The sequence below is a fragment of the Puma concolor genome, chromosome C1 (genome assembly GCF_028749965.1).
Source record: "Puma concolor isolate L17-30 chromosome C1, mPumCon1.1.hap2, whole genome shotgun sequence".
Classification (NCBI taxonomy): Eukaryota; Metazoa; Chordata; class Mammalia; order Carnivora; family Felidae; genus Puma; species Puma concolor.
Genome location: NC_141674.1, coordinates 175998128 through 176021320, shown reverse-complemented (window position 1 = coordinate 176021320; position 23193 = coordinate 175998128). Strand labels below are relative to the sequence as shown.

General features: G+C 34.5%; 1 protein-coding gene across 1 annotated transcript in view; it reads left to right on the top strand.

The window, feature by feature from the left end:
- The first annotated feature begins 7975 nt into the window (after nt 1-7975).
- Nucleotides 7976-23193, top strand: part of TFPI (tissue factor pathway inhibitor) — a 71150-nt gene continuing 55932 nt past the window's right edge. Inside the window, exon 1 of the mRNA XM_025912765.2 lies at nt 7976-8229. The gene's annotated coding sequence lies outside the window, so the exon portion shown is untranslated. The remainder of the gene's footprint in view (nt 8230-23193) is intronic.

Sequence of the window (23193 nt, the reverse complement as noted above, 5' to 3'; positions counted from 1 at the left end):
CATGAGATGGGTCTTAAATATGGCACATGCAGAATAATACCTGGCACTAAGTAAGCCTTAAATAAATATTAACTATTATTGTTATGTTTGTTATTTATACTATTGTTTTTACATGTGTAGCTATATTATCCTTACTATTAATCAAGGCATAAGAAGGACTCAAGAGTTTTGAATACTGGAGGTAATTCTCTGGGTCTTTTAGTCCAGTTGTTTCATCTAATGTCAGGATGTCTTTTGAACAGCTTCCACATGTCACTTTCCCTCCCTTATTTCTTCTAGGAGTGAACATACTCTTTATCATAGAACAGCTCATCCTATCTTTTTAAACTATAATTGGTAGGAAAGTTATGCTAATTTTAAGCTAAAAATATATGTCCCCATTATCTTCATTCACCTAATTATTCTGGAGCAAACTAGATTAAATTTACCGTCATTTCTACACAACCATCTCCTGAATACTTTAAGATAATAAATACAATGACTCGCCCCACCCTTTCAGTTTCTATTTTGAAAATTAAATATTCTGGGTTTAATCAAAATGTTTTAGACATAAGTACTTTTAAAATATCTGAAGTGTATGCCTTAAAAAAAACTAGGTTTTATCTCACTACTCTGAACACATTCTGCTTTGACAATTGTTCTCCTAAACTATGGTCCAAATATAAGAGCAAAATACTGCAATACTGCAAAGGGAAGTGGGAGTATTACTTTCCTTATGCTAGATGATATAGATCAATTATTGTGACCTAAGATTGTATGATACCTTTTTAACAGTCATGTCACTTCCATAGGAGTTACTTCACAGAGGTAGATGTATGATGAATCTTATACGCATCAAAGAAAAGCAACAGAATTTACTCTTTATTCACATTTTAGAGATACAGATATACATCCCAGACTCTCCCAGAAGGAGTTAGACAAACTAAATATGATTAGGAAAAAAAAAATCACATTAATGAAAGTGAAAGTTCTAACTAATCTTACCATGCTATCTAATAGAATATCTGATTCTAAAAACCTAGAAAGAATAAGCTAGGAATTCAACTTGTTTTGTTTTTCCTCTGAGACATTACATTTTAAAAATATCAATAAGTAGGGGCGCCTGGGTGGCTCAGTCGGTTGAGTGTCCAACTTCAGCTCAGGTCATGATCTCATGATTCGTGGGTTTAAGCCCCACGTCGGGCTCTGTGCTGACAGCTCAGAGCCTGGAGCCTGCTTCGGATTCTGTGTCTCCCTCTCTCTGTGTTCCTCCCCTGCTCTCATTCTATCTCTCACTCTCTCAAAATAAATAAAGATATAAAAAATAATAATAAATAAAAAATAAATAAATAAAGATATCAATAAGTAGCAATAACTGTGAAATGCAATGTTTAAGCACAGATGATAGAAAGATTTAGCTTTCCCTATTTTTTTAGTTATTATTTTTTTGTCTCATGAGAAAAATCATTTGCTCAAGATGTCTGCCTATTAATAATGTAAGTTATAACTGAGAGTCCTGTGGAGACTCTCTTGAGAATGCTAAATAACCCTCAACCATGAGTAGACCTTCAAGTTCCCACTGTTACCACTACTTCTCAATAACCATTCTCATAAAAAAATAAGAAAATATACACTATTAATTAAAACATGAACTAGACAAAACAAAAGTAACATAATGATTCCAGTTCTCAAGTTTGCATTTATGCACTCATTCTGATTTCCATGTGAAAATTCAGTCTAGTTTGAGAAGAATTTATTTTTCTGTAGATGGAGTCAGCTTGTGACCATAAAATTCCTAAAAACCTTTTTGTTATGATTATACTGCTAACAAGAATTTGTTTTAATCCACAACATATTTCAAATTGATTGGTGCTTAATTTTGTTTATACTGTTGTTTACCATCAGTAAATTTCCAGAAAGCACTCCCCCCCTAATACTTCATATCCTACAATCAAGTGCATAGGAAGAAAAGGGGGAAAAAAAAAAAGGGAATAGGGCTCCAGAAAGACAGAAGGAATGAGGTCCAGGGGTCTAATTTTAGTAACCAGCTATCCATAGTTCTGTATTCAAGATTATGTAATATAATAATATGGATGCAGTCAAGATAATGTATCTATGAGGGAAGAAGATATATAAGTAGAGTGTATATTATGCATTTCTACTTAACACTTGATAGCAAAGTACCCCCAAATTTACAGGGTTTTTAGCAAGAAAGCGTTTATTTTCACTCACCTTTGTGCGTTGAATGATCTGGATCATGTGGGTCAGGAGAGTCATTTGTCAGAGAAAATGAAAAAAACAAAACTACAGAATCATAAAATTCATAAACTTCTCACAAAACTCATAAAAATCTACTTACCTATTACTTCTTTGGTTTTTATCTGCTCATTCTATGAACCAAACCTAGCAATATAGCAAAACTTGATGTCAATGTGGAGGGAAAATAGCCTCGTCTCTTGGTTATCAAGGAAGGACTCTGTGGGAGGTGCAGCAAATATGTTTGAACAAATAATATAATTTACCACAGAGAAAAGTAGACAAAGAAGCTAAGTATTCCCTTACTCCCTGACATATATCTAAGCCCCTACTTCCCTATGAGAAGAATTGCTTTTAGAAAACTCCTTTCAGAAATTAAGAAAATTGAGATACTTCATGGTTAAAACAAACCAAACCAAAACGAATTTTCGTATCAGTAAAAATAGGGGCTTGAGAGTTAATTTGTTTTGTTCATAATAAAATAAATAGAAGCAATTTTGTACCCATGTTTGTATGTGTCATACCTATTACACAGAGTTTCTCTGGATACAATTTGATAAAATTTAGATGCCATTCTTTTTTACATTTGAAATCTGAAAATGTGTAACGTTTCCATTTGCTGATCAGATTTCAGAAATTCATTCTCAGGAAAGCGAAGTACAAGCTGTCCATGGTTTATATTCTAGATAAAGGATGAAGGCTGAGACAAAGAATTGAAGCTCAAACACTCATCCCTTGCCGAATCCAATTCAAGACCTTTGTAGTCACACTTTGTGACTTTGTGATAAGTAATTGGTTGAAATATAAAGCAATAGAATGTCTAATCTTTCACATACTTTAGAGTAAACAGACATGAATAAAATAGTTGTTCAATGTGATACAACTTAATTTCATTTTAGATGTTTATCAAAACTTCTGTATATTTTGGGTTTTGACATCCTAAGTTTGTTCTCTGTCCTACAGCAGAGAACTCTTCTCATAGCTCCTTCAAGGAATTAATTTCCTTCCATATTTGTCTCACTCATCTAGTTAGTTGCCTGAACTTGTTGAAACATTCAGTATATTTTAATGGAAAAGATTCTTAATGGGTAAATTAGGAAATGTTTTCTGATATATAGAACAAGTAAAGAAAAAAAAAAGACTATTTCCTAGCTTGGATATGAATTAAACAAACTCCTAGTAAGAGCCTGGAATGTTATTTGTGTTGTGTGGTGGTTGGAAAGAAAAAGTGAACAGAATGGTAAGGAATGAAAAGGAAAGTACCTTAGTATTAGGTGGGCAGTTGAAAATCCAGATGCTGATTAGATACAAAGAACTTTAAGATACAATGGCAAAGAGTCAAATTGTTGGTGAGAAAATTTTTTTTATCCGACTAATTTAGACTTACACTGACTTGTACACAGTGGAATGGCAAGCTGGTGGCAGAACTACAAGAGGGAGTGCACGTAATCCTCAGAGAAGAGAAAATGTGAGTCCACAAAGCAGGGTAGTGACAGACTATCTTATCTTAATAATTGACCTTCATGTCCCCAGGCTCTCTTCTGCACAAGAATATTCCAGTTTGTGTAAGTTATATGGAAGAAAATGGTGAAAAGTTTTCACTGATGCAACATAAATATGAAATTGATGATTTCTGGGAAATTAATTTTGGCTCAGCTGCCACTCTTTCAAATAAAGTTCTTCACATAATAAAAAAGATTTCTCAAGATTTTAGTGTGCTAAAGAGCAGAAATTCAACCAAGTAGATATGAATCTAACCAATTGCCAGTTGGTTTTGTTAAGCGATTCATAAACTGGGCAGCATCCCATCTAGAAAATAGAGGAGAGCTCCAAGGAGTTGTACAAAATGGAAGGTTTTTTATAGGAAGTAGGTGGAACAAGAAAGTAAAACAAAAGAAAGGATTGTTCCAGGCAAGGTCACTTTTCCTTAGAGTGAAGGGCAGGAGGTCAATATTGGGTGAATTATCTTATCTGCCTTTGGGGATGTGTGAGGGCCCATGTGACAGATTACTTCACTGGTGCTTATCAGGAAATTCCAGACTAACAGGTTAAGATTTACCTTTCTGCTGGGGGAGGTTGAAATTGCAATTAGGTATTAAGCCCCAGTTTAGTGACTTGGCCTAAGTGATGCCATTTTGGGCCTCTGGTTATCTTTTTAACAAGGGAAACAGGGATTGAGTACTACAAGGATGTATGTTTTTGAGTACTTAGGAGAACTGGAAGTAGACCTGGAGAAGGACTTTGCTGTAGAATTCAGACACCCTCTCTCACCTCTCCTGTTCCCAGTCTTGTCTTGCTTTCATTCTTTCTCATCTCCTCTCAGAGGCTGTACATTCTCTGTCATTCTTTTCATCATTCTCTCTCCACATAATCATCTTGCGTGTATCGTTACAGCTGCCAGCTCTTTCTCTATGTCAGCTTTTTAGTTAAGAGCTTGGCACCTACTCTATACTTTTTCTACAGCTCTTAGTTCAAGTTCGAAAAAAGAAATCTGATTGGCTGAGCTTAATTCTACCCCAACAAAGCCTGTAGATTAGCCCCCAAATTAATCAGTGTTCATTCCAATCCAAAACCAGGCAAATTTCCTCACAAATGTGAGTAGGAAGGGAACACTGACTATGCTTGAGAGGCAGAGTCTGAGGTAATAAGGGGTAATTATGCAGCAAAGTTTCATTGTTAAAACCAAAGTTTTAATGCACACAGCAAAGTTTTTTGTTTGCTTGTTTTTTGGGGTTTTTTTGGTATGAAGTACAGAATAGGTGTGAGAAAACACAAAAGAGTATTTAAGCATCTGCACTGTGAAGTCAGACCACACAATGTGAATCAGAGCTCCACAAACTATACCTAACCTTCCAAAACCTGTAGAAACAGCCATTAGAAGGGAGCAGGATTTGTCATCCCAAAAATATGCCTCTCTGGCATAAGGACTATTTTAGGCTGTTTTTTGTTGTGGGGTTTTTTGTTTTGTTTTGGTTTTGTTTTTGGTTTTTGGCCAAGTTAGAAAGGCTTTATTTTTATTTAATATTTCACTGGCTTGCTTTATAACTTTTATTTACTTAAATTTCCTTTATTGAAGTATAGCTGATAATATCACATTAGTTTCAACACAGTGATTGAACTAACATTATACTATGCTCATCACAAGTGTAGCTACCTACCATCTATTACAACACTATTACAATAGTATTGACCGTATTTCCCATGTTGCACCTTTTATCCTCATGACATTCATTCCATAACTGAAAGTCTGTATCTCTTACTTAGGGTGATTATTTAAAAAAAAAAACAACAGACACGAAAAGCTTTGAAAATGGAGAAGTTATCGGGGCCCCTGGGTGGCTTAGTCGGTTAAGCGTCTGACTTCGGCTCAGGTCATAATCTTGGGGTTTGTGGGTTCGAGTCCTGTTGGGCTCTGTGCAGACAGCTCAGAGCCTGGAGCCTGCTTCAAGTTCTGTTTCCTCTTCTCTCTGCTCTTCCCTCGCTCATGCTCTGTCTCTCTCTCTCTCTCAAAAATAAACATTTTAAAAAGTTAAAAAAAAAAAAGAAAAAGGAGAAGTTGTCTTTTATTAAGGGACATTTACGTTTATACAAGAAATCCCCATCAGTACAGGCATCTCCCTCTGTGTGTCAGGAAGAAGAGAATAACTAAATCTTTAGAAATTTATCACTGGAGAAGGCAAAGACTTAAATTTGCATAGCAACCTAATCCTTGTTTGCTGTGCTTTTCCTGATAGTCTCCCATAACTGGCTCACTCACCCCCAACATCATCTTTTGTCTTTAGAGATGTTTCAGATGGTAGCTTGGGCCACTTCAAGGAGTCATTCTGTTTTCCTGGGTATATCCTATGTATACAGAAAGTATATATGTTACTAAACTTCTGTTTGTTTTTCCCTGTAAATCTTTTATTATAGGGTGGTCTCACCCAAGAACCTAGAAGGGTAGAGGGAAAATTATTTTTTCTCTCCTACACCATTGTCTAGAGGAAAGAATTTTATTTGTCCTTCAAGGTCCTTCTAGCTGGAATAAGAATTAAATTGACATGAGATAAACAGGAGAAAATAAAATTTAATTTTGTACATATGGGAAATCCATACAGACATGGAAATTCCAAAGACAGGCAAAATGAGGTATATGTGTCACTCTGAACTAAGGAGAGGTTTAGGGGTCTGATACTTCAAACGGAAAGCATGCAATTCACTGGAAGATAAAAAAGAGTAAATATTCGGTAAACAAACATTTTCAGGGCTATCAAAAACAATAGGACCTAGAGACTTTGATCAAACAGGTCTTGCTAGGTTCTTCTCTACCATGCCTAGTTCATATCATAATGTAGTTATCTCTAGTGATAGTTCTATTTCCGAAGCAGATCCTCTGTCTAAATCCTTTTAGGCTGTCGTGGGGAAGGTAAACAGTCTTTTCTGAATCTGCTGAGTTTTGAGTGCTTTTAAATAAAAAATAATCTTCATGCCAAATTGAGCCATCTTGGGGTGGCCTGTCCTGGGCACCTTATTCATAAGCTAGTTGTGAGAATTAAATGAGGTTATTTATGTGCTAGACCCCTAATAATTATTCAGTAAATATTAAAAATACAGAAGAAGAAAAGTTACCACTCACACAAAGATTAAAGGAATGAAACAAACAAAAAAAGAAAAGCCAAAGGCACAAAGACAATCTAAAAAGGGAAAAACAGGAAACTGATGGATTTTTTGATCAAATGACTGAAACCTTAATGGAATAGTAGATTCTGAAATCATAGGAAATCTTTAGTGATCTTAGTCTGATATGATCATAATTCCATTATGAAAACACTAAAGGTTAGTGGAAGAGAGCCAAAGCATAAGAGACTCTTAAAAACTGAGAACAAACTGACGGTTGATGGGGGGTGGGAGGGAAAGGAGGGTGGGTGATGGGTATTGAGGAGGACACCTTTTGGGATGAGCACCGGGTGTTGTATGGAAACCAATTTGACAATAAACTTCATATATTGAAAAAAAAAAGAAAACACTAAAGGTTAACCTCATGACAGCAACTTACAGCAGAACAATTGGACATATTTAAGAATTTACAAATTATGTGAAATAATAATATCATTATCATCATAATATAAACAATAGTAATAAACACAAAAATTTACATTTATTGAAGGTGCGTGTCTTAAGTGCTTTATATATGTTTATACGTATACATATATGTATTAACCCATTTACTACATATATCAAACTTAAAAACCTTTATTATTATTATGTTAGGGAAAAAGAAATGGATGCTCAGAGTTTAAATAATTGACCAAAGTTGCAAAACTAGCAAAGAGCTGAGGTTCAGGGTTCACAGCCCATCATTCTGCAATAGATAATTCTCTAATCCTAGGAAACTTCAGAAGCCCTCAGATTGTTTTCTTAAGTATACCGATAATATGGATAAAATAATTTGAAGAAAAAAACAAACTGGAAAAAGAGGTCATTTTATTAAGTAACAATGTAATAGTAAATATATATTGTAAAAATATATAGCTCTGAAGGTAAAAGTGTTTTTTTCTTTTTTTAACTGATTATAAAAAGAATCCTGGAAAGTGAAAGATATAGTTCTTCAAGAACAGTAATTCTGAATTCTGTTTCCTTTATTTTGTCCATAATAGAAAAGCCTTTCAAAGTGTTTGGCGAAATTAGCCTAAATACTATTGGAGTGACCTAAACAGGAAGCCTGGCTATTCCCAACAGCCTGTGATCTCTGAAACCAGCTCTGGGGCTCCCTCTTTGCTCCAATAGACAGGAGCGACTTTGGGCTACATAATCATCAAATTCTTACCTCGCCCTTCACTGCTAGTAGGATCAGATTACATTTCTTTCACTATTCTCCACTCCCCAGTTTCTTGATCTGTTTAAAAGAAGTAGAAAAGATAAATCTTCTCTTCAGTGCCTGGAAGGGAAAACAAAATAACCTCAACTCCGCTTTGAAAAAAATCTTTCCAAGAACTTTCTTCAGAGATTTGACTCGTGAGTACTTGGCAATATACTTTCTAGCCCATGAGAAATAACCTTTATTTTTTCTTGGGAGAAAAACAGGGTACTGAGAGGTAAAGGCTGGTAGGGGAGGACCATTGTCTGTAACCCTATAAAGAAAATTGACTCTTCTCTGTAAACAAAGTAAACTCATATTTCAGTGCAAAATTAAGTTCTCAGCACTTTGCATTTAGTTCTAATGCAAATATATATGCAGTATATATTTATGCTTGAAGACCTTGAACATTTTTGTAAGAAGTTGGTGAGATGTAGTCTTTTTTGTAATTCTTAGCTTGTGGTAGCAATTTGTTACTAATTGTGTGTTTAATTGGAATTTTCTGAAGATTTCGTTTACTTTTAAATAGCATATATTAACATATAAAGAAATATGATTGAGAGACTCCCTGGCAGCCTTATGTTTAAAGAACCTTCTTCCATTACCTTTAATTGTTGGTAGTTAAAATGAAGCATAAACATTAGAATTCTTGTAAACTAAATTAAATATTTTATGCCTGTATTAACTAATCTCTCTAAGGAAATACTTTACAAGCCTTCGAAGAATAAAACTCACATTCTAAGATACTTAAATAAGAATATATATCATTTCACTATTTGTAGTACAATGATGTTAATTAAAGCAATAGATCACATACCTACATGATGTACTATCATGTTCATGTTGGTTATGAAACATTAAAATTTGCTTCTGGTAGCCAATAAAAGCACATAATATAAAAGTACACAACTACCGAACTATAATGAGACAAAGTTATTTAACTGTGGAAAAAGCTCATTTGTGTAAGTAATACCAAAAAATGAAGGCCAAACAGTGCCATGTAGGAAAAAAAGAAAAGATAAGCAACAGCCACAGTGTGACTCAGTGCTCTGGAAATTAGTCACAAAATGACTTTGTAAATTGTGTGATAAACACAGAGGGCAGAACCCAAGCAGGAAATCTACAGCCCAGAGAGTCATATTTTATGTATAAAGGCATAGTATTTACATCAGAAGGGAAACATGTCAATTTTGAGATACTGCAAAGTTTTTAAACCTAAGAAAATCCTTTCCTAAAACAGTTTTAGATTGTTTTTAATTCATCATTCTAGTGCATGATTATTTCAAGACATTTTATCTGTATCTCCTCTAATCTTTAAACTAAAAAATGAATACTGTCTTTGAAAATGTATTGGAGTATGCAATTTAATTCAGAGCCTATGGGTTAATAAAATTATATAAGATATTCATAGGGATCAAAGGGGTTAAATATTAATGTAAATACAAGTAATTAACATTATAGATGTAAAAGCAAAACTTTAAAATACTTGGAGAAGGGCACCTGGGTGGCTTAATCGGTTAAGCATCCAGACTGGCTCAAGTCATGATCTTGCAGTTCACAGGTTCTAGCTCTGCGTTGGGCTCTGTGCTGACAGCTCAGAGCCTGGAGCCTGCTTTCTGTGTCTCCCTCTCTCTCTGCCCCTCCCCGCTCGTGCCCTGTCTCTCTCTCTCTCTCTCTCTCTCTCTCCAAAATTAAATAAAAACATTAAAAATTTTTTTTTTAATTAAAAAATTAAAGAATGTTGTTGGAGAACTTTAATGACATACATATTATTGTTTGGTTCCTCTTTCCATTAGGTTTGCTGAATGGCACAAGTTTTGTTTTGTTTTTGTTTTTTTAAAGGTATGCTCTGATACCTTTAAGTATTTGTTTTACATTCAATAGACTAGATCAAAATGTGGCTCCTGTTCAAATGGATTATGCCATCAGTTGGTGCTTGCTGGTCTGATTGTAACTCTAGGCTTCACTTGCTTGTTGATCATACAACTATTATGACTAAAATCATAAACATTTTTGCTAAATTTAAAAATAAAATAATCTATGAAGTGGGAAATTATGTTATTAAACTATACTTTTTATAATATTAAGTTACTCTTCTCTTGAGAATTAATTTCCTGACCATTATTTTATCTATATTATTCAAATTCAAAAGATAATTGGACAAGATGAGTAACTACTGGAAGAAAAGGCCAAGTTCAAAAGGCTTTTACTTATTCTCAGAATACCTAGCAACTGACCAAATAGTAAATGCTATATATTCTTTAGAAATTGTTGGTTTAAATTCAGTGTCACAAACTTTTAAGACACATTTCAACTCAGATCACTACCTAATTAGCAGGAAAAAAAGTGCAAAGTAAAAATCTTTGCAAAATAAAAGAATAAAGGGCAGGAGAAACAATATGAAAAGGGAAGGGAAGTACTTAGAATAGGATTTTTAAAAAATACCTTATTTATTAGTATACATAAATAAGTTGAATGATAATATTGGTTAAAATAAGTTAATTATATCAACAATTTATTTTTGCTATGTAGACATGATTTAAGAACTGTACTATAATTCACCTATTTCAGTAAAGCCTGACTCTAGCACCCTCCTGTTTTTGTTTTCCATCTAAAACATTTAACTTGGGAAATTAATTTACACATTTGTCTTTTTAAAAACAAAAATGTTCTTTTGTTGTTGTTGTTAAAGTCTATTTACTTATTTTGAGAGAAAGAGAGAGAGAGAGTGGGAGAGGGTCGGGGGGGGGGGGAGAGAGAGAGAGAGAGAGAGAGAGAGAGAGAGAGAGAGAACTCTAAGCAGTCTCCCCACTGTCAGCACAGAGCCTGATATGGGGCTCAAAGTCACAAACCGTGAGATTGGGACCTGAGCGCAAATCAAGAGTTGGACAGTTAACCCACTGAGACATCCAAGAGCCCCTAAAAACAAAAAATATTCTTAAATGTATTATACCTTTTATAGAAATATACCAAAGCTATTATTTTTTGTTTGTGCCTTGGAGATATCTGAATTCAAGAAATTGAGTGACTATTAAAGTCCTTGTTTCTGAATATTAAATTTCATCAAAATGAAGAAATGTTGCAAGATATTCCAGAAGGTTCCTTCTCTAGTAGGTCTCTGAAATCCTCCATGACTGGTTTCTTGGTGTGATGTATCATTGCCAGGAGCCCAGTCTTCCCACTACTCTTTTTTCCTTGTCTTCACTTCTTCTCCAAGTGGCGGGTGTCATGTAGAACCAAAGCTTAGGATTCAACTACCAAAAGGCTAAGGATGACCTAGTCATTGCCACATTTCTTCTTTCCAGAACCAATAACAAAAAGCACTGGATCCATGTCAAATTTGCTATGTTCATCTCTCTTCAGGACTTCCTTTGGGATCCTATGTTCTCTCTTAGTTGGAACAAACACATTTTAAATTTATTTTAAAAACAAAAGAGTAAAAGGACACCGTGATCCGTAGTAGAAGTGCCAGTGATGCAGTATTTCTATTCCAATTGTTCTGTCTGGTGGACCACAGTTCCCTGAGGTGACATGGACTTACTGCAAGGAATTCCCTAATCAAAATGTAATAATAGCATAGTAGCATTCTCTGTAGACTGAATAAATATTATGTGTTGTTGATTAGACTATTTCAACATCAGAAATGTGAAACTATCAATCAATATGGCACTAATAAAATGTAGTGTTTTTATTACCAAGCATAATTTACCACTGGCATCCTTCAACTGTACCACACCCTCAGTGCCGCCACCACTCTGCTGCCAACCTCAGTTTATCTCTCCTCTTCATGATTCATATCAATGTCTATCCTCACCTCAAATCCCATAATATCCCATCTCTAAGCATCACCTCGTTCTTTACTTTACAAGACTTAAAAATGGAGTAAACTTTAGTAATGGGATGAGCCTTCAGAATAATAGTGTTTGTTGCAAACTTTTGATATTTTTAAAATCCATTTAGGAAACTTCAAATTATCTTACAAAATGAATCAAAATGATTATATTAAAATATTATATGCCTACTCTTGCTCTTTTTTGTGCCAACTATTTTCAAATATGCATGAATGTAAAATGAATGAATTTCTGATTCATACTACAAGAATGGACCTTGAAAGCATGCTAAAGTGAAACAAACCAGACACAGAAGAACATATAGCATATAGTTCCATGTGTATATCCAGAATAGACAAATTCATAGAACCAGGGAGTAGATTAGAGTTTACCAGCATCTAGAGGAAGGGATAAATGGTGAGTTACTGATTAATGCATACAGAGTTTCTGTTTGGAGTGATGAGAAATTTCAGCAGTTGATAGCAGAAATGATTGTACAACACTGTGAATGTAATTAATGCTACTGAGTTGTACACTTAAAAATGGTTAAAATAGCAGGGGCACCTGCGTGGCTCAGTCAGTTAAGCCTCCAACTCTTAATTTCACCTCAGGTCATGATCTCATGGTTCATGAGCTTGAGCATGTCGGGCTCTGTGTTGACAGCATAGAACCTGCTTGAGATTCTCTCCCTCCCTCTCTCTCTCTCTCTCTCTGTCCCTCCCCAGTTGTTCGTTCTCTCTCTCTCTCTCTCTCTCAAAATTAGATGTTAAAAAAATGGTTAAAATAGCAAATTTCATGGTATATCTACTTTACCACAATAAAAAATAAAAACAGAAAACTATTAAAAAGAGTTCAGTGTATGGAAACCAATTTGACAATAAATTTCACATTAAAAAAAAGAATTCAGTGTGAAGAATTCTAGATTCATGATAATATACCTTTTATATTTTCTCAATAGAATGAAAGTACAAATATTATAATATTGGATACCTAAATTTTAAAAACTGAAAACAGGATCTTCCTGTTTTGTTGCCTGATGCAAACTGGAACCTATTTTTACCTGATATTGCTGTCCTGGAGGCTAATGTTTTTTATTCATATTGTCGTTTTTGGTTTTGGTATCAGGGTAATTCAGGCCTTACAGATTGAATTGGCAAGTACTCCTTACCTTCTGTTAAATTTTCTGGAGTAGTTAATGTAAAATTTGTATCATGTCTTCTTTAAATGTTTGGTGGCATTCATCAGTGAAACCATCTGGGACTGAAATTTTCTTTGTGGAAAGGTTTGTAATTACAAAATTCAATAAAAAATAATTATAAGCTATTCAGATTATTCATTTCTTCTTGAGTGAACTTTGGTAGTTTGTCTTTCAAGAAATTGGTCCAATTATCTAAGTTGTCAAATTTATACGCATACGACTATTTCCTTATACTAGAATCTGTAATAATGTGAAACCTTCATTTCTTGATATTAGTGGTTTGTACATTCTCTGTTCTTTTATCAGTCTATATTAACATCTTTTCATTTTTCACTTGTTTGTTCATAAATAAAATGGACTTTTAGGCAATATATAATTTGGTCTTGATGCTTTACTCAATCGGGAAATATTTGCCTTTAAATTAGAGTGCTTAGAGCATTTATATTTGATGTGATCATTGATAGGTTTGGATTCATGTCTCTCACTTAGCTGTTGTTCTATCGGTCCTATCTATTTTTGTTTTCTTTTTTACTTACTTGGGGTCTTTTGAATTCAGTATTATGTATGATAATATTTTATTGCTTTTGTTGGTTTATTTGCTATCCTTCGTTGTTATTTTAGTGGTTGTTTGGGGGCTGAGAGTATACATCTTTGACTCATCCCATTCTACTTTCAAGAGATGTTAAGCCATTTCTCTAATAGTACAAGAAACTTCAAACAGTGTACTTCTACTTTTCCTTCCCTGGCCTTTGTGCTATTGTTGCCATATACTTTGCTTCCTTACATGTTATAAATTTATTCTGGTTTCAATTAGTCATCTTTTTAAAATAAACTTTTTACTTAAATACATTTAGATTTACAGAAAATTTATGAAGCTAAAAAGACTAGCCATATGCTCCAAACTCGTTTTATTAACATCTTATATTAGTAGGATACATTTGTCAAATTGATGAGCTAATTATCTTTTAAAGAGATTTAAATGTTAAAAAAAATCTTTTATATTTGCCCATGTAGTTACATGCTCTGGCATCTTCATTCCTTTGTATAGATCCACATTTCCATCTGATGCCATTTGCCTTCTTAGGCACATTCCTTTCTTTCCAGGACTCCAATTACATGTATATTAATTAAGATGCTTGAAATACCTCAAAGCTCAATTATTTATACCAGTTGAGGCAAACATAATCCCAAATGATAAATGCTGTAGACAAAATTTATATTTAGCATTAGAATTTGGTCTTATAATCAGGTGAAAGTGGGTACATTATTCAGATTTCTATATATCTTATTGGAGTTCTGTGGTTTTAATCTCTTTTAGCATAGTTGTTCAGTCCATGAGGATAGGAAACAGGTACACAACAAAGAAATTCTTGTGCATCCACATCCTGATGTTAAAGTGCTTTCTCAAAAAATTGTGAGATAAGCAATTTATCTTAGAAACACCTAAACCTTTTTTTTAGTGCCCATAATTTTATTCCTATTTTAGTCTTCCCAGGATTAACCTTTTTGTGTATGCTGTGTATGTTTTCTCTTAAGGAATTGCTGATGAATGTATCAACTAAAGAAAGATGTTTAATCCAGGAGAACTTAAATTAGCCACAATTCACATGGCAAGAGATTTCTTTTTTAAAATTTTTTCTATATATGGTCAGTTCATTTAAAGCCATTTTAAGTTTGCATGCATTAATTAAAGCCCTTTAAAAAGTAAAAAGTCCTTGAAATACCATTGTTTGCCATTTCATTGTTATATCAACATTACTCTCCCCACTACCACTTATCTGCATTCCATATCATCATCTCCATATTCAGAAACCAGAGACATACAAGTGACGGTCTCTCCTTGTAGTAGGTACTGGACGCCTCAATTAAACAGAGTGAGTGGGCATCCACAGATGCCCAGAAATGTGCATAAAAAATATCTGTGCATGTGTGTATTTGTATTTTAGAAAGGAGTCTAATTTCCCTCAGATCTCAGTAGCTTATATCTCACCATGAAGGACATACCTGAGATGTGATTAAATATCTAAAGAAAACAGAATATAGAGTTAGGATCAAAAAGAGTATCAAGTAATAATATGTCCTAGAGAAGGCTAGATAAAGAAGTTATCTTTGTAAAGTTTTTTTTGAAGATTTTTATTTTTAAATAATCTCTACACCCAACGTGGAGTTTGAACTCACAACCCTGATATCAAGAGTCTCGTGCTCTACCAACTGAGACAGCCAGGAGCTCCTCTTTATAAAGTTTTTCGTGTGAGATAAGCCATAAAGTTATCCAACGAAAAAGAAATCTTTGAGAAAAGATCTTTTTGAAAAGCCAAGGGAGAGATTAAATCATTTTTAGATATCTTTCAGTTCTATCATTATACTTGAATAAGCAGATTCAATTTTTAATATCTTCAAAGCTGAGTATTAACTCAATATGCTTTTTATATATTAGGTCCTTTGCATGATACAAAAAGTATGCAATGCCATACAGTTCAATAATGTATAAATTAATTTAATTATTAATATTTAAAGTAGCTTACAAAAAAATCAAAACTCTGTTCTCTATTCTCAGAAAATTACAATCAAAGGAATTGAGTAGGGCATTTAACAAGAAGAAGTTATCGGATTCCTGATTATATGAGTATGTATTAGACTGAATTTGGATGGGAGAAAAAGAAATGACAATTTGGACAAACTAACTGGTTTTTATAAAAATGTAAAATAATGAGCATTCATTGAGGAGGAACCAAGAAAAACAGAGAACTATTTATTGGATCCTATGAGAAAAAAAAAAAAAAAGTGGCACCAATTGCCTTTCATTCTCTGGGCCTACAGTTCTCATTCTCTTATGGGTTTGACATTTTATAGTCTAAATTGAAGTAGCTGAAGATCAACATGCTAATGGTTCCTGGAAGTCCATGACTCAGCTCCCTGGGGTTTCCCTGTTCCTTTACAGTGGTGATTCAGAGAAGTTGAACTCAGGATGTCATCTAAACATATGGGTACAGTCACGAACAGCTGCAGTTTCAATCTGGAACTAAGCTCAGACACCTCCAGATAGTTTTCATTAGAGCACAAGCATAAATTCCAGGATTTTTCCATATGAGGACTTATTTCACCAGCAATTACTCTCACTGAGTGAGAAAACTGATCATTATTGGTTCACCATGTTTACTGTACTTCAGGATAAAATCTTTAGCTCATAGGGGCTCCTGGGTAGCTCAGTCTGTTAAGCATCCTACTCTTGATTTTGGTTCAGGTCATGATCTCACGGTTTGGTCCATGAGATGGAGCCCTGCATTGGGCTGGGTGTTGACAGTACAGATCCTGCTTCATCGGGTCCTCTGTCTTCCTCCCTCTCTGCCCTTCCCCTGATTGTGAGCACTCTTTCTCTCAACATAAATAAATAGAGATTAAACAAAACTTTTAGCTAATATTTGGAACCATAATACTTTTCCAGTCAGAAAGAAAGTTACCTGCTTCCTCCTCTTCAAAGATCCTTCTAGCTGGACTAAGAATCAAATTGATGTGAGACAGATTAATGGAGAAAATAAAATTTAATATTGTATGTATGGGGAATCCATATAGACATGAAAATTCCAAAGACAGTCAGGCAAAATGAGGTATATATGTCATCCTGAACTAGGGAGTCTGAGACTTCAGAGGAAAGGAATGCACTTCACAGAGCAATAAGAAGAACGGATGTTTGGTAATTAGATGTTTGCCTTGCCATACAAATCTTGAGGTCACTCAACATAAAATTCATCTCTGCTAGTAACCCTTATTCTGGGAAAGAAAATAAAAATTTCTCTCTTTTTTAAATTTTTTTTACATTTATTTATTTATTTTTGAGAGACAGAGTACAAGTGGGAGATGGGCAGAGAGAGAAGGAGACACAGAATCCGAAGCAGGCTCCAGGCTCTAAGCTGTCAGCACAGAGCCCACTGTGGGACTTGAACTCACAAACCGCAAGATCATGACCTGAGGTGAAGTTGGACGCTCAACCGACTGAACCACCAGGTTATCCCAAAATTTCTCTTGAGCTCGTAAGGTGTTGATTGCCTTCAGCTCAGAATAATCATTATGCCAAAGTGGCCCATCCTGAGGCAGTCTGCTTGGGGCCCCCCCACACTATACATAGGCTAACATTTTGCTGTCCTTTTCTCATATAAACTAAGATAAGTAGAAGCAGAAAATTGAGAAGTTTCTAATATATTTATCTAAGCAGAGACAAAATCTGTGATGACGGGAGACTCTGAGGGGAAATTAGAAAACTTGACCAGACTTTAGTTATTGACTCTTGAAATAAAAAAAAGGTAATATCAATCTGAATTGCATTAGCTATGAATCAAAGTTTTAATTTGAACGCTATTAGGAGGGTCTCAACCATTTTTCTGTGTCTTTCCAAAGTACATATACCCTCTGATCATAGATGTTACATTCAATGTGAGTTAATAGATTCATTAGAATTAATACAGTATTTGTATAACCAAAAGATAATAGATGATAGATATGTTGATAGATAAATAGATAGATAGTTATATAGAGAAGCAATGGTCCTGCAATACCATTTTCCTATCTTGCTCTATAATGGGTACCTAGAAAAGCAAATATAAAAAGTAGGAAAAATAGAAGCAACTGTAGATCTTCCAATAGTGTTCTGTTTTTAAATATGGATGTTGATAATAATAGAAAAAAAACACAGTTAATATATTCAGTTCTTTCTCCTTACAGCTGTATTTATTGTATTCATTTGTATCTTTTCTATTTCCTTCTATTTGAAGCTATTGGCTTCAGTAGTTAAGCAGAACTGAATTCTCAGAAACCTCCATTTTGGTTTGATATAGAATACCAACTTTTGTCTCCCTCCTCCTGCTAAAGAAAAGACATGAATACAGTATGTTGTGAAACGCTTTGCTTTTAAATAAACTTAGTATGGGAAGCAGAGTTACTCTGATAAGGAAAGATAAACTCAAAGAAATGAATGACATCTACTTCTGAACAGCAAAAAAAAAAAAAAAAAAAGTCTTACAAATTTAACTGTAAAATCTAGACAATATAATTCCACGCATATTGTTCTAAAAGACTTTTGGTAATCATGGGTAAATATATAACAAACAATCTTTGGCATTATTTCCTCTATTATGAGTTTCTACGTGATTTCTCTTTGCTCATTATATTTTTAGTATTTGAAGATTTATATCATATTTTCTTCAGACTTGACTTACAGATTTTTAGAAATATTTATACATATTTACATTTTCCCGACTCATAACTTCTAATTATCTCTTTATTCTCCTCTCTCCCTGCCCATCACTTCTCAATATTCCTTCTCAATTTCCCAGCTCTCTGTTCTCTCTTAACTAGCAATAAGAATTAGTATTTCTTAGTATTATTTAAAGGGAGATTATTTTTCCTCTTTAAATATATAAACATAGAAAAATTTTTAAAGATTTTAAATTGTTTTAATTGATGAGTTTCTTCTTGACTTATTTTACTTATAGGACATAGGTCCAAAACAGAGAATAAAAATCCCCTAGTTAGAACTTGATGAAATGTTAGTTTCTAGAGATTGTAAATAACCTGAAATCCACTTTAGGGGAAAAAAGAGGAAGATATTTGCAAGAACAGTGGGTCTTTCTTGCACCAGTTGCCTTTTCCTTGAATGTTCGCAATTCCCATGTTTGAATTGAAGTTCTGCCAATTTGCAAATGTAAGACTTTGGCGGGGTCTGTTTGTGGGATTCAGTTTTCTCCTTAAAAATACCTATCCCTATGGTTTCTTTTATCTCTAATAGTATATAATTGTATCATCATGCTCTCCACTTCAGTTTTTATTTTTGGGTTATAACATGAAGATATTCGCTCTTTCTCCCTACTGTCACCGTTTCCTTTCTATGGGATTGTCTTTACTTTTTTCTTACATTATACATGACAAGCAGTTAGGCTCACACAGTGAACAGCTTTTAATGTATTATTCTTAGAAGAAACTCTCCAGCTTTATAAACTCATATGTGACAACTGCTTCTGAATGTAAAAGAGAGTAACAAAGTTTTTTATCAATGAGATTGTCACAATCTAAAACACAGATAAGTGTTATGATGTGACCTATTAACTAACATTAGGGAATTTCACATTACACAAGTCTCCGGAAATATGACTTCCTGTAACAGGAGCCAGATCTAGTAGATGTTTCCCTAGTGGACTGCCAGTCTTTAAGTAAACACGAATAAAGTCAATAGTCTGCAGTTATTTCAGGATGTGTTTTGTTGTTGTTTTATTTTTGAATCACCCTGTGTTTCTAATATTAATTTACTTATCAGGTCAGAATGTTTTGCTTCATTGTTTTCCATATTTTATCTTTACCCTGGGTATATTTCTAAAACATAATCTAAAAATTTGACTCTTGTAGGGGCGCTGACTGCTCCCCCAAGCATCCTTTATCAAAACAGTTGAAAAAAATTGGTTAATAAGCAATTTGTGAAAGCAATAAAAGCAAAATAACTCTCAGGTTACATTTGGCTGGGTGTAGGACAAAACCACAGCCAACTAGCTTAGATAATGAGGCTACTTATTTCATTATATTATCTTACTGTACAAAGCACAGAGGTAATATGCTTCAAGACCAGTTAATTCAACACAAATCCAGGTTCCCCTGCCATTTTATTTCTATCATTTATAGCAGGTAGTCTTTATCTCAGGTAGGTCTCAATATTATAAGATGATTGCTTCAGTCACAAGCATCACATAAAGACAAACGGACAGACACACCATGTGGCCTTTTCCATGTGGCTCCATTTAAAGCAAGAATCTTTTTCAAAAGTACATAATCTCGAACCCTGGGAAAATAGCATACTTTCTTTCTCATATCATTGGTCAGAAACTTATCATATAGAAATAATTAAACCAATCACCATAGGGGAAATGGAATCACTACGATTAAAGTGGAGTAATGAAGCTTATTATTTATAAATATATTCCTGGAGTAGACATAGGCTATCTTTCCCTGAGATCTAGATTTTGAACATTTTCAGCTTACTAACATCGATAAAAAGTGGTTACAAATGGTTGTTCAATATGAAAACAAACAAGAAAACTGAAACAATTTAAAAAGTTAAAAAAATGACAAAAAGATATCCATATTCTCACTAGCCTAATATAGTTTCCCTTTTTAAAACATATTTTTCTGCATGAACATCAATTTTAGCTGATCTTAAAATAGACATATATTTTTTGTATTCAGCTTTTAAAATTCATATTATCATGATTATTCCCCCACTTTAGCTTCTAGTCATTAACATTACCAATTTAACTTTGTGTAATATTACATCTGATAGATGGATGTGTCACCATATCTGATAATTATCATAACATTGCATATCTACATTAAAAATGTAACATTTTTATACTAAAATAAACATGAGTGTGCATTTAGCCATTTTCATATATTTAAACTTCCAAGTATGTGATATTGCTAGCATAACATATCATCTACATTTTTTGAAGAAAGAATGTACACATAGGAAAAATTATTTGCGGATGATTAAATAGCAAACCACTTACATGTTTCCTCTTGCCAACACTCCTCAAAGTCTTGCCCTTGTGGTCTTTTATCTCTGTCCAATTGATAAAATCCAACTCTGGATCCTTCAAAAGTTTATTTTTGATATCTAGAGAGAAGAAGCACTGATTTTCACAGGCCAATTATTATGAATTTATAATTTTGGATCCCAGAGGTCCAGAAATCCTTTAACAAGAAATTTCCAATACCTCCTTTTATTTTGTCTAGAGAAGATGTCAAACTCTCACATTTTTAAAAATCCACTACTTGACATTTTGAACAATCTCAACCTCTTATTCACCTAGAAAACTGAATCACAGCAACAACATCTACTTTCTATTTGCTCTTCAACGACTCCTTCACAAAATACATACATGTACATACACTCACACATCTGAAAATGTATCATACCTCCCCAACCCCCCCAAAAGAATACTTCTCATTTTGAAACAAATATTTATTTATTATTTTTGAGACAGAGAAAGAGCACAAACAGGGTAGGGGCAGAGAGAGAAGGAGATAGGACCTGAAGCCACTCAGTGCTGTCATTAGACACCGTGATGCGGGGCTTGAACTCACGAACTGCTGGGAGATCATGACCTGAGCCAAAGTCAGATGCTTAACTGACTGAGACACCCAGGTGCCCCCACCTCTCATTTTAATGGAATATACTCTTTTCTTCAGGTCTAAATTTAGACCCTCTTCATCTGTTGCCCAGGATCTTCTATTCATGTTATAGGATCCTCTATTCATTTTTTTTTTCTGCTTTAGTTTTTTCTCCCTCTCTCTAATGGCAGAAACGTATAAAACTATACCCTCAAGAGAAGTTTCCCTTTACTTTTCTTATTTTTCCGGATACATTCATGAAATGATACCCTAACTTGCTGTGTTCACAGCCTCTATTCCAGTTCCTTCGACAGCTCACCTGCCCACACAACTATATCAAATCTTTTGTCATTCTGCAAGGGTACTGACAATGTCATTGACACTAACCACCATGCCTTCCTTTGAACCCTCTGTGCTTCAGACATTGTCAACCTGCAACACTTTCTTGAAGTGCCTCCCTTAGCATCCATATCACTATAGCTTCCCAGGTTTCCTCCTGCTTCCCTGGCCATTTCTTAGTCATCTTCTCAGACCTTTTTCCTCATTCTCATTCTTTGGAGTTTAGTTCTAGGGTATTCCTTTCTAATCCTCATACTCCCCTCATAGAGTCACAGATTACATGAAATTTAAGTTTGTAAAAGGAAGAATGTCCGCTCCTTAGCAAGTGCTATACAAGTATGTGTTAAAACTGTTTCATCCACTACACAGAAGAAATTATCATTTATACTTTGATTTTCACATTTCTTTTTTTTAAGTTTATTTTTTTTTTAATTTTTTTTAACGTTTATTTATTTTTGAGACAGAGAGAGACACAGCATGAACAGGGGAGGGGCAGAGAGAGAGGGAGACACAGAATCGGAAGCAGGCTCCAGGCTCTGAGCCATCAGCCCAGAGCCGGACGCGGGGCTTGAACTCGCGGACCGCGAGATCGTGACCTGAGCTGGAGTCGGACGCTTAACCGACTGAGCCACCCAGGCGCCCCTATTTATTTATTTTGAGAGAGACAGAGACAGCGTGAGTGGGGCAGGGGCAGAAAGCAAGGGAGAGAGAGAATCCCAAGGAGGCTCCATGCTATCAGCACAGAGCCCAATGCGGGGCTTGAACTCACGAATCTGTGAGATCATGACCTGAGCCGAAACCAAGAGTTGGACACTTAACTGACTGAACCACCAGGGTGCCCCTGATTCTCACCTCTGGCAGAGATGTCCGTCCTGAGCACCACATGTACATATTAGGCTTCTTATTTCATGGCTCCAATGAATGTCTTACAGAAACTTCAAACTCAAAGTGCCTCAGACTGAATTCATCACCTTCCTAAGGCAACAGGTTCTTTTTCTTTTTAACTCATTACCTGGAACCATCCACTGACTTTTTGTTAACTCAGAAACTATAATTGTCCTTGATTCTTCTCTCTCCTAACTTTCCATGTAATTTTAATCAACAAATTATCTTGAATTTACTTTTTAATTTCCTCACAAATCGGGCCACTTCTCCCAAACTCCACTTCCAATGGTACTACATATCATAGACAGCTTTCATTTTAAAATATTATCTGGAAGCTTCTGGGTTTTCTGATATTCCAGAATACACTTAAACTGACTCCATAAAAACTTCCAAGTGTACATGTTAGGAGGACTTCTTAGTTTCATGTTTTATATTTTGTGCGTGTTTGGTAAACATTTGTGATGTTATGACATGAAGTATGGAGGATACATGTAATAATGCTTGATAATTTTTATATATGATAATATATTGTTTCGTTGGGTCACACTGTGCTTCAAAATCTAAGGCAATCTGAACCTGCCATTATTTGATCCTGTCCCTTACATTTATTTCATGTTTTCATTAAGGGTATATTCTTTCCTTTAAATAAAATTTATTATATGAGTTTTCCTTTCATTAAACTTTAATGTATAACATTTCTTGTACATTTTGCTTGCTCT